This window comes from Chanodichthys erythropterus, chromosome 11 (assembly GCF_024489055.1).
Source record: "Chanodichthys erythropterus isolate Z2021 chromosome 11, ASM2448905v1, whole genome shotgun sequence".
Lineage (NCBI taxonomy): Eukaryota > Metazoa > Chordata > Actinopteri > Cypriniformes > Xenocyprididae > Chanodichthys > Chanodichthys erythropterus.
The window spans coordinates 169,372-182,999 of NC_090231.1; positions in this window are offsets into that span (position 1 = coordinate 169,372).

The following is a 13,628-nucleotide window of genomic DNA, read 5'->3' on the forward strand; positions in this document are numbered from 1 at the left end:
TAACATTGCTTTATAGATGAAATCAACTGAAGATAAAAGACATTAAATCTCTCAAGATCTCAGCAGAGGAGGATTAAACAATTCTAAACAACAACTAATACCGTGTCTGGCACCAGACATGACTTTTTTTGTGTTTCAAGGCTAAACGCTGACCGACTGCTGAAAATAGGAATCGCGGAGCCCGCTTATTGTCAGGAATTTGTTATGTTATGCCACTTTCATTCAGTGCAGACAAAATCACAGATTGGCACAGGTTCTATTATTAAACATGCTGAGAAGATGTTACTGTTTATGTGATCACAGATATTCTGCGTGTATCATGAAATACATATGAAGTATGAAGCAGTCTGTTTCAACCGAGATGTGTTATAGGCTGCCCACAATATGCAAAGGCAATAATCTATCGGCACCAAAAAATAGATTTTACTTTGAATTCCTTAATCTTGGGATTTCAAATGGTCACATTTTTTCTTACCCCCCTTCTCTGTGTGTCAAGAAATATTTTATGTAAATTTTAAATTATCTAGAAAAGGCATCTTGATTTAATAATTTCTAGATATTGTTTGAATATAAACAATACCAAGGTACTATGTAAGAAAATTTTTTTGGGTGCAGGATATTTTTAAATATATCTTCCGATTGTGTTTGTTTAAAAGAAGAAAGTCATATTATCTAGGATATTTGAGGGTAAGAGTAAATCATGGGATAATTCTCATTTTTGGGTGAATCCAACTCTTTAAGGTCTTTTTTTTATCTTTGGTTGATTTCATTTAAGGCTGTGTGCTCTGGAAGTTTTTCACTTTTTTTTCTGTTGTTTGTTCTTTCCTTCAGTAATTCTGTTGCTTAACAGCAGGACTGGTTTACATTACGTGACATTGCATTGCCAATGACATGGGGCAGTGGGTATCTCTTGTCTACCTCGAATAGGCAAGGACTAAAATAGAGAAGCATATGAATCCACATTGATTCTGGAATAAATTTTTTTTTTTTTTTTAAATCATAAACAAATTGCGTTAGGCTGTTTTATTTCAGAATGTATTTCCCCAGCCCTAACATCTATATATATTACTGAATAGTGCTTTGTAATTTCTCCAGTAATGACTGCAGAACCAACATTGTTCTGTTTATCGATACTCTGGTCTTTCAGAATTTGGCCTCGGGGCCTGTTTAATACCACGTTTCTGTACTCATCCCTACATATGGGTGAGCTCATAAGGATGAAAGCTTGAGTCAGTCTCTTGATTTGTGACTGTGCAGCTATTGTGAAACTCACTATCTTCATGTATCAAGTGTGAATGGTATCTTGTCCTGAAGCATCATTATTCCAAACGCCTAGAGATTACATCTCATCTGGTAACAAGAGCATAGTATTGCCATAACTGTAAGAACTCTAATGACATCTTTAGCCTCTCTGATATTGCATTGATGATATAAATTCAAATACATTAGAGGCTAAGAGTATGAGCAATGAGTAAGCTGCTCCAGATTTCTGTCGAAAATAACTTACTTGCCTAAAGTTGTCCACCGAATTTCTGGACCATAATCAGCATTTATAAGTAAAAATATTTATAGTAAAATATCATTAAAAAATGCATGCACGTATACAAATAAATAAATACCTTTGATTTTAATTATATGGATTTTACCAATGGGCAAACATAACTAAAAATAGACAGAGAAATACAATAAAATAGATTAATGACCATGATATCCTGTTATTATAATAGTTAAATAAATGATTATAACTACAGGCATTATAACATTATAATTTGTCACGTATGTTGCCTCTTTTAGCTGATTATTTAGTTTACAGGCCTTTCTAACAACCTCACTGAAACAACCTGGGGTTAATGATTTTAAAATGTGAGACTTCTTTCAGCATTATGTAAAAATCTTTACAGACCTATTGCTCTTCAACAGTAGTGCAGTGAATGATTGAGGCTTTGCTTACAATAGTCATCTGGTTCATGGTTTTGATTAGAGGTCGTTTCATTTCCCTAGCGGTGCAGGAGGCCATCCTCATGGAAGTATCTAGGAACATAACACTCAATTTGTCACAGAGCCAGCCAGTTTATTACAGGTTTATTTAAACTAGTTAGAGCAGAGGTGGAAAGAATAAAATACATATTATTAAAAAAATAATTTCTTAAAGTTAACAGAATTTATATTTTTAGTATTAGAATTCACTATTGTACATACAGTGTCACTTACGTTTGGATGTCAAAATGTTCTTAACTAATGCATTAAAGCCAAGAAAGAAAACTGCAGATGCATGGTGATATAAGGTAAAATATATTGTGAAATAAATGCATTTTAAAAATATTTAATGAGCTAGCCCAATTTCCAGTGCTTCCTCCAGAAATGCTGCAAACTTTGGAATTTACCCTTTATTGGAGGGGGTTTTCTGTCGCCCCTGAAATTACAGAACAGTTTTTATCACCATTTGTTTACCATTGCATATCAAACCGTGTTTGCAAGCCCTGGTAGTTTCAGCTAATTATCTGCTCATGTAAGTGATGTCACCGATTAACGGTATATTGTTTCATACTTTTAGGCTAAATAAATAAGTAAGTTTACTATCATTCATCTGATATTATGCCAGCAAAACGTTAACAAAGCTAACAAAACATCTCATCTACACATAACGATGGGATTGTGCTTCAAACTTTCATTAAACAAGGGCTCAAAATATAGAGTTATTGTCATTTCTGAAAACGTGGTTGAGATGCTAACGGACTTTTTCAAAGACACTAAATCATTTCTTTTAAGTAAATATTCCACAGAAGTGTACAGTTACACTTAAGAAAAAAGTGTCAGGAACAGTTTTATAGTATTATGTGTGTGATTTTGTGGACTAAACTTGGAAATCAGTGAAAATAATAGCGAGGGGAGGCTTGTTGCTTGATGCTTCCCCGGCTTGGCAATTTCAGATTCGCTTACAGCATTTGAAAGCGATTCGAACAGCCTAATGCAAAGATGCGCATTAAAACACGTTACAGTCATGCAGCATTTACAAACATAAACATATAGAATTATAACATTACATACAATTATTAAATCATGAAATTAAAATGCATTTTGTAGTTCTATCAATCCATTGTGCAAAAACAGAAAGTGAAACTTTAAAAGAACTTCTTTATATTTTTGGAAAACGTGCTTGGAGTATTTTTATACCTACACTTTACTTTGGGTTATATATATATATATATATATATATATATATATATATATATATATATATATATATATATATATATAAGCCAGTTTGTGCTTTTCATATTCTCTTTAATCGTAAAAAAATAAATAAAATAAATGCATAATATATTAGATTTATCTATGTCTATTTTCAATGGGCAATTAGACTTAGGAAGCAACAACAACAACAACAATAACAATAAAAGATATTTTGTTCATATAGCATTATGCAGCTAGAAGCTCAAACACAGTATGTGAATCAGCGTTGAAGATTTTGAATTTAACATTATACTGAAATAATGAGCAATGGCAATCAGAATGAAAAAATGTAAGATAGATGGAGTCTCAAAAGACATTTTAATTCTTTTTGTTGGTCGAGTAAGTGAATTCGAAGTATATGTATTTGCTGGTTTTGATAAATATATGTTTGTGTCATTGATTGTATATAGCACCCAGGCATCAGTGTGTGTGTGTGTGTGTGTGTGTGTGTGTGTGTGTGTGTGTTGCTTTGCGTACACTCATAGGCATTTCACATTCGCTATTCTGCCACATTGTCTCTTTGCTAAAAACTATACATAACATGACTCATGGTCAGGCTATATTTTTAAAATATATTTTTACATATGTATTTCACAGGCCTATTTATGCACGTAATATGAAGATCAATTTGGGTTAAGCTTTATGTTCTATGCATTTTTACATTTTGTAAATATAAACAGTATACATATATATATACATATATATACGGAAAAAATTAAGAGAATTAATTTAATATTGATTTCGGAATCCTGGAGTGGTCTCTTAATTTTTTCCAGAGTTGTATATGAAGATTTCAGATGCAAAAGCCTCTAAGTGCCATCTGAAATCTTTTTTCTAAAATGAGCATATTTATCAGTTTTATATGTTATACGTTCAGTTATTTCGATTTTACGCAATAAAAAGGATCACATCAATTGCCATTCAAGTGAAATTATTGATCCTACGAGTTTGATAAAAATTTCTAGACGGTACTTAGAGGCTTTTGCACCTTAAGTCTTCATATTAACAGCGTTTCACATATATGTTGTATCTATGGTTTTCATTAACGCTCCTTCTCAGCGTTTATGACCTGCCGATGTCGTTTGATAATCTTCGGTAGGCTATGCTTTCATTTAATTTTAAAATGGATGCATCGGACAAGAAATCACGGAAACTTGAGGACTGCTCATGCGATCAGTGTCAGAGTAAGATTCTGCTATAGATTTTGCTGCTCATTTATGTGGATTTGTTATAGTCAAATACTGTTATAAACTTGCTCTTAATTTACTTAAATAGGGTTTTTATAACGGTTCAAAATTATATCAGTAAATAAGTCAAAAGACATTACGCATCACCTAATAGTGCACGCACAAATGTCCGATTTTCTAAATCCAAGTTTCAATATATATTAGATGCGCAGATTTCGATTATATGCGCCGGCGTAGGTAATGTTGATGAAGCAACCTCATTTCGACATTGAATGGCGCTGTCATATTTTCGACGTATATCACGTTCTGATGTACCGATTAATAGGTGAACGTTGAATCACACAGTGAAATCTGATCGGGCATCGATACTGATCGCAACCAAAAATAAACGTTGCCGACGTCCGTTTGCTATCTGGGCAGTTATAGTACTAATAGGACAAAGTTCAACTTTTTTTTGATAATTATTGATCTAAAGAGTCCATAGAATTGTCCTACACTGGCTTCATTCCAATCGGGTGAAAAACCTAGGACTAGTTCGCAAGAAGTAGGTTTTTCACATATTTCCAAGTAATAATTAATGAACGATTTGATTGACAGAATTGGTTCTTTGAGGCAAAGTTGTTCAGCATGAGGGGAGATCTATCAGTCGATATGCATTTTATGAAACACCATGTGATTATCGAGGCGTAAAACTTGCTAGCGCCAACTTGGTGGCCGAGCTTTCAAAATTCTTACAGACCTCTAGGGACCATGAAAGAACATGCCTATTGAGTTTCGTTGCGATCGTTCTCAGCACCCAGTGCTCCTACAGTGCTCTAAATTCATTAGCCGCATGGCGGCCATGTTTTTGGAGATACGCCAATGTCCTCATAGGACATCATGCCCCTTTGGATTCAAGACATTGCATGCCAGTTTCCAAGTCGATTGGACTAACGGTTGTTTAGTTACAGACGTGTTTATGTTTTTTTCAAGTAAAGAGGCGTCATCTAATGCCTAATTCGACGAGATGCGATTGCGGAGACTAAAGAATGAGCCCATACACATGTGTACTGAGTTTGGTGCAAATATCTCATTTCTGCCTCGAGTTATAGTTATTTTGGGGTAAAAAGGCCTGGCTTCTTAACGCATGTTTATTTCAGACAAGGGAATCAAAATTTCAACTTTTTTTTGATAATTATTGATATTCACACTTCCAGAGAACATTTCTGCACTGGTTTGGTTCTGACGTGGGCAAAAAATCTAGGACTAAACTGGTAAAAGTAGGTTTTGGACAAAATTCAAAATGGCATGGAAAACGGGATCTTCGGAGAGCAAATCTGAATTTTCTACGCTTGTCACCGTTTGACGCAAGTGATTCTTAAATATGTAATTCTTTTAATCTACGACAAACGGTTTAGGAGTTATGAGCCATTTTGCGCATTTGATCGCTGTAGCTGCCATCTACTGGCCGATTTGGGTCATACTTTGTCAACCTTCCTCCTCGATTTTTGTACTATCATCTGACAAAGCTCTGTTCTCTAGGCCTTACGGCTTGGGCTTGCATGATGCGTTTTACGGCAGAAGAAAAAGAATAATAATAATAATAATAATAATAATAATTAAAGGTGTGCATTTACCGGGGTTCAAGCATTTTACATCTTTTTAAGCAGATATGCATAAAAAGATATTTTAAAGTTTGAAAGATATTTAAGTTTTATTTAGCAAGCATGTCACCACTTAAATCACAGATGAATAGCTATGATATATGCTAAACCAAACACAGAGAAAGAAAAAGGCTTAAATACTACCAATGCATGCTTAATTATACATTGCCACACACACACCACTTATTAGGTTCACTTTCATTCTGTGTCAAAACAGTATCTGTTTTGCGTTCCCAAGTATATTTCCATATACTACTACATTAATTAAACGCGCTTACAAACACATTTTGTTGCAGATATGGATTTGAAATCAATAATGAGGTATAAATGCTTATTCCAGGTTTTCCCTTTAAAAATCATCATTTTCAGGTCTCACGTGTAATTGTAATATTGCATTATTGCAAAAAAACATTACGTCAGATGAACAAATGAAGAGGTGTCCTTGATTAAAATGTGATTTGCAATGATATAATAAGGATTTATATAGTTTAAAAGAGATTGGAAAAACCTTGAAATCTTGAACTATATTAGCGGCTTTCTACTGCCATCTGGTGGCAAATGACAATTTCAGGACATACATAACATATGAACATTGTCATTCAACACATTTTTAACTGCTAAAGTTAGCTATTATCCTGATCTCCATGAAATTGCTTGTTTAGAGTCATGTCATTACGTCCTTGCTTATTTTCAGAAAGATCTGAGCATTCCTTGGAGAGATATATGGCTTTCAGGGACAATTCTGGGTGAAGGCCATATTTTGAAATGACTCTTCCATATCCACTAATGCAAAAGTTCAACTTTTTTTGATCATTATTAAACAAATCAGTGCATCCAGAGAATTGTATTTCAGCTGGCTAATTTGATTGAGTATTAAAATCTGATTAGTATGCAAAAGTAGGTTTTTAAAATATTCTTGAATGAACAATTTGACTGGGCAAAATAAATGATAAGTAACAAAATGTTTATTTCCAAATTTCCTTAAAATTTCACATACTGCAGCAAATTAATAATTAATATTTCAACTGAAATTAAGTGATGCATTTTGACAAAATGTGATTGTAATCATTAATAGTGATTTTATCAAGTTTAAATATGGATTATAGAATAATATGACAACTTTAACTAGCAGGTGGCAGTGACCAGTCATTAGCCTACTTTCATTATCTGGCTTTGGTTTTGTATATTTATTATGACTGCATATTGTAAACATGTTTACACACACATTGTTATAGATATTTGAAATACATGATAGGTAAGAAAGGCTTAGTGCAAGTCTTGTCTTTCTGACAACAGAATAATGAATGAATGATAAATGGGAATTTGGTTTTTCGCTTATATCTCGGGAACAGGACATCGAAAAATTCTGAAATTTCAGAGGGTAGATAATTGGTCAACAGGCCCTGTGGAACGAGACCATCGCGTGTATAGTGAGTGCTGTAGAATGGAGCTACGCCTGGTTCCAATGCGCATCTTTTTGTGCTTATATCTCAAGAACGCCTAGAAGAAATCGCACCAAACTTGAATCGAATCTTGTCGGGGAAAGGTACTTTCCAACGAGCCTCTTCCTGTCCTAGGGAGGTAGGGCTCTGCCATGGCCGTTTAAAGTCGGGGGTCCTGCGAACTAGCGATCCGCGGGGGGCGTCCTCGGTGTTCGCTGAGCCGATGCGGTCAGCTCAAGGGCCCGGAGGGGATCTTTTCATCTGAGTTTGAGCTCGCCATGGGACTTTCGGGTTCCTGAGCTGGCGTCAAAAATGTATCGGGATGTGACGTTGTTGGCGGCCGCCATTTTAAAATGCTGTTTTCCTTTGGTTATTCATCTCGGCGATAATTCAATGAAAAATGCCTGTACTTGTTAATGTGGACAGACTTCATCTAGAATGGCCTGAATGAGCTCAAAGCTGGCTGGATTGGTTGAGATTTCGTTCATAAACATAGGATTATTGTCATTTTTCATCTTTTTAACTGTTATAACATGTATACCTGTTGCCTAATTTCCACAAAATTTGTCATGCTTTATTTCATCACAATATTTGGCATATGCTCACTTATTTTCGTTGAAGTTCCGAGTTTTCGTATAGGATTTTATAGGCTTTTGAGTACATATTTGCTACACCTATTTTTCTAAATGACCCAGTTATAGCAACCTAAAGGACTAAGTTCAACTTTTTTTGATAGTCATTTATTCAGAGAGTCCATAGAATTGTCCTACACTGGTTTCATTCCAATCGGGTGAAAAATCCCAGGATTCAGTTCGCAAAAGTAGGTTTTCTCATTATTTGCGAATAATTAATGAACGATTTGATTGACAGAATTGGTTCTTGAGGCAAAGCATACTAGCATGAGGAGATCTATCAAATGATATGCATTTTATGAGTTCACCATGTGATTATTTGTATGCGTAAAACTTCGCTTAGCGCCAACTTTGTGGCCTATTTCTTTCAAAATTTTTACAGTATCTTCTTGGACCATGAGTTGAACATGCCTATTGAGTTTCGCTCTGCATCGGCCTCTCGTTAACCTGGTCTATTGTATGCTCAAATCTCACATGCCGATGGCGGCCATGTTTTTTGAGATACGCTAATGTTCTCATAGACAGTCATTCGGGACCAAGACATTGCATGCCAAATTTAAAATCGATTGGACTAACGTGTTGCTTAGTTACAGACGTAGTTATGTTTTTTGCAAGCTATAGCGCCACCTAATGCCCAATTGACGAGATTTTTTTTATCGTGACCAAAGAATGAGCCTATACACATGTGTACTGAGTTTGGTGCAAATATCTCATTTCCGTTCTCGAGCTATAGCTACCTTAGTAAAAGCGGCTCCGCCCTTAACGGTCGCTTTGGCGCCTTTTCGCGGACAAGTGAATCAAAATTTCAACTTTTTTTTGATAATTATTGATATTCACACTCCTAGAAGATTTCTGCACTGGTCTGGTTCCGACCGGCAAAAAAACCTAGGACTCAGTTGCGTGCTTTGGGTTTTGGACAAAAATTCAAAAATGGCGGGAAAACGGAGACCTCGGAGAGCAAATCTCGATCTTCTACGCTTATCACCACGTTTGATAGTGATTCTAAATATGTAATTCTTTTAATCTAATTTACTAAACGGTTTAGGAGTTATGAGCCATTTTAATTTTGTCGTTGTAGCGCTACCTACGAGCCGATTTGGGTCATACTTTGTCAATTTTTCCTCGATTTTTGTAATTATTATCTGACAAAGTTTCAAGTCTCTTAGGCCTTACGGGTTTAAGTTGCACGATGTGTTTTACGGCAGAAGAAAAAGAATAATAATAATACTAAAAAGCTGCAAGCAGTATTTAATGGGGTTCAAGCATTTAAGACCTTTGTAGCAGATATGCATAAAAAGATACTTTAAAGTTTAAAAGATACTAAGTTTTATTTACTAAGCATGTAAACACCTAAATCATAGAGGGAATTGACCATTTTCAGTTAAAACAGGCAACTTACTACGTAATATATTGATTTTAAAGCTTTTATAGTTAGGTATGCCACCTATTGGCTGATCTCCATAAAAATTGGCATGCTTTTTTAGAGGCATATGTTACTTAAAATCACTTAATTTCAAGGGAAGTTCTGAGTTTTAATTTAGGAATTATAAGCTCTTGAGTACATTTTGCCACACAAAATGTTTTGTTGTAGATATTTGAAATTACATGATAGGTAAGAAAATCTTAGTGCAAGTCTTGAAGTTTTCACACCAAAATAATGAATGAATGAATGATGAATAGGAATTTGGTTTATCGCTTATATCTCAGGAACAGGACATTTAAAACCTTTGAAACTCAGAGGGTAGATAGAGCTTAATCTGCCTTGTGGGATCAATCCTGTTCCTGCAGATCTACCTTCCTACAGAGTTCTCATTTTAGCTCCAGCTCAACTCAACACACCTGTCTGTAATTATGAAGTTTCCTGAAGATCTTAATTAACTGATTCAGGTGTGTTTTATCAGGGTTGGAGCTGAAATGTGCAGGTAGGCAGGATATCCAGGAACAGGATTAAGCAATTTCTGGTTTAAAGGGGATTTTAAATGACAAAACATTGAATTTCTGAAACCTTGAATTATGCATTAGTAACTTCTGCTGCCATCTGGTGGTACCAAAAATGACAGTGTCAGGCAATTCATTATAGAAATATATAGTTTTAAAGGTTTTTTGACAGTTGGTAGCGCCATTTATTGCTGAATTTCGGCCTACTATTTTTGGGGGATGTCCTTCGGAGTGTATCCATACATATGTAGTGCCAAATCTGGTGAAAAAATCTCATTTTGCTTGACGTTATAGACACTTAAGAAGTATATATGGTTTGATAAAAATTGAATTCCATGAAAGATTTTGATTGGATTTTGGTGCCACTTTCCTATCAAAATTTTGACATTTGGGCTTTGCACATATAGTAAAACCAACTTAGGCCCCGTGTTTTCTACGGTGGTTTCGTGACGATCGGACAAACGGCTCGAAAATATTCGCAAATCAGTGCAAATAAATATTCGCAAACTGCGTGTGCTCACTTAATTTCAGTGAAGTTCTGAGTTTTAATTTAGGAATTATAAGTTTTTGAGTACAGGTTTTTGCCACGCAAAATGTTTTGTTGTAGATATTTGAAATTACATGATAGGTAAGAAAATTTTAGTGTAGTCTTGCTTTTTTTCACACTTACCATAACGAATGAATGAATGATGAATAGGAATTTGGTTTATCGTTTATATCTCAGGAACAGGACATTGAAAAATTCTGGAAATCCTCAGAGGGTAGATAGAGCTCAACGGGCCCTGTGGAACGAGACTATCGTCGGGACAGTGAGTGTTGGGGGTCGGGAGTTACGCCTGGAGTCTAATGCGTATCCTTTGGTGCTTATATCTCAAGAACGTGCCTAGCACCACATTCTGCACGTGAATCGAATCCAGTTGGGGAAAGGGCCTTTCCAACGAGCCCTTCCCCAAGGTCCCAGGAGGTAGGGCTCGGGAGTTACGGCCGCTTAAATTCGGGGGTGCCTGGAACTAGCCATACAAGGACGAAGGTTTTCCGCGATGGATGCGGTTGCTTGTCGGGAGGGGACCTTGCCAACTGAGCGAGCTCAAGGGGACTTTCGCCCTGAGCTAGAAGCAAAAATGGTCACCGGGATGCGTGACGTTGTTGGGCGAAGCCGCCATTTTAAATCGCTACCCGCCGGTTTTGGCTAATATCTCGGCGAAAATTCAATGAAAATGCCTGAAATTCATAAGTGGACATACGTCATCTGCACTGCTCGGTCGAGCCCAGTGCTGGCTGGATTGGTTGAGATTTCGCTTATAAAACATATGAATATTGTCATTTTTCATCATTATAACTGTTATAACTTCTATACCTGTTGCCCTATCTTCGTGTTTTTGTCATGCTTATTTGTGAACAACATTTGGTATATGCTCACTTATTTTCAAGGGAAGTTCCTTCGGAAGCCTAAGCTTAGGATTTATAGGCTTTTGAGTACATTTTGCCACACCTATTTTTCTAAATGACCAGTTATAGTAACCTAAAGGGACAAAGCCCAACTTTTTTTGATAATTATTGATCTAGAGAGTCCATAGAATTGTTCTATACTGAAGTTCTCATTCCAACCGCGTGAAAAACCTTAGACTAGTTCGCAAAAGCAGTTTTTGCAATTTTCACATATTTTACGGGTCACTAATGAACGAGTTTGATTGACAGAATTGGGTTCTTGAGGCAAAGTTGTTCAGCATGAGGAGATCTATCAAATGATATGCATTTTATGAAACACCATGTGATTATCGGCGCGCAGTGTCTCGCTAGCGCTAACTTGTGGCCGATTTCTTTCAAAATTTTCTTACAGACCTCTAGGACCATGAAGAACATGCCTATTGAGTTAGCTCGGTCCGATCGGCCTCTCATAACCTGGTCTAATAGGTGCTCAAACTTTCATTGGCTGATGGCGGCCATATTTTTTGAGATATGCTACTGTCCTCATAGTTCATCATGCTCCCTTGGACCAAGATTACTGCATGCCAAGTTTCAAGTCCATTGGACTAACGGGTTGCTTAGTTACAGACGTGTTTATGTTTTTCTGCGTTAGTAGCGCCATTTTCCTAATGCCTAATCGACGAGATTTTTTTATCGTGACCAAAGAATGAGCCCATACACATATGCATCGAGTTTGGTGCAAATATTTTCATTTTCGCCTTCGAGTTATAGTAGCCATTTTAGTAAAAAGTGGCTCCGCATTTAACGTACGTTCTGGCGCCCCTTCGTGACGCGGGAATCAAAACTCAACTTTTTTTTGATAATTATTGATATTCACACTCCAGAGAATATTTCTGCATCTGGTTTGGCTCCATGCATCGGGCAAAAAACCTAGGATTCAGTTCGAAAAGTAGGTTTTGGACAAAATCTAAAATGGCGGGAAAACGGGAATTCGGAGAGCAAATCTGATCTTCTACGTTTGTCACCGCCTTGACGCAAGGATTCCAAATATGTAATTCTTTTTGTCTGTTTTACGATAAACGGTTTAGGAGTTATGAGCCATTTTGCTTATTTGATCGCTGTAGCGCCACCTATTGGCCGATTTAAATCATACTTTGTCAACCTCTCCGGATTTTTGTATTTTACCACCTTGACAAAGCCCAAGTTCTCTAGGCCTTACGGTTTGGGCTACAGACGATGCTTTTTACGGCAGAAGAAAAAGAATAATAATAATAACTAAAGGTAAAGTTATGCATTTACCTGGGTTCAAGCATTTTAAGACCTTTTGGCAGATATGTATAAAAAGATACTTTAAAGTTTAAAAGATATTTAAGTTTTATTTAATAAGCATGTAAACACCTAAAATCATAGAAGGAATTGACTATTTTCAGCTAAAACAGGCAATTTACCAGGGAAAATATATGGATTTTAAAGCTTTTACAGTTATAGCGCTGCTCTATTGGCCGATCTCCATAAAAATTGGCATGCTTGCTTAGAGGCATATGCTGCGTGTGCTCACTTAATTTCGTTAAGTTCTGAGTTTTAATTTAGGAATTATAAGCTCTTGAGTACATTTTAAGTTACACAAAATGTTTTGTTGTAGATATTTGAAATTACATGATAGGTAAGAAAATTTTAGTGCAAGTCTTGGGTGTCTTTTTCACACCAAAATAATGAATGAATGAATGATGAATCAGGAATTTGGTTTATCGCTTATATCTCAGGGAATAGGATATCGAAAAATTCTGAAACTCAGAGGGTAGATAGAATTAACGGGACCCTGTGGAACAATCCTGTTCCTGCAGATCTACCTTTCCTACAGAGTTCAGCTTTAGCCCAGCTCGGTCACAACACACCTGTCTGTAATTATGAAGTGCTCCTGAAGATCTTAATTAACTGATTCAGGTGTGTTTTATCAGGGTTGGAGCTAAAATGTGCGTGTAGGTAGATATCCAGGAACAGGATTGGGCACCCCTGAAATAAAGGTATTTTGCATGACAAAACATTGAATTCGCAAAACCTTGAATTATATTAGCGGTTTCTGCTGCCATCTGGTGGCACAAAATGACAGTGTCAGGCAATTCA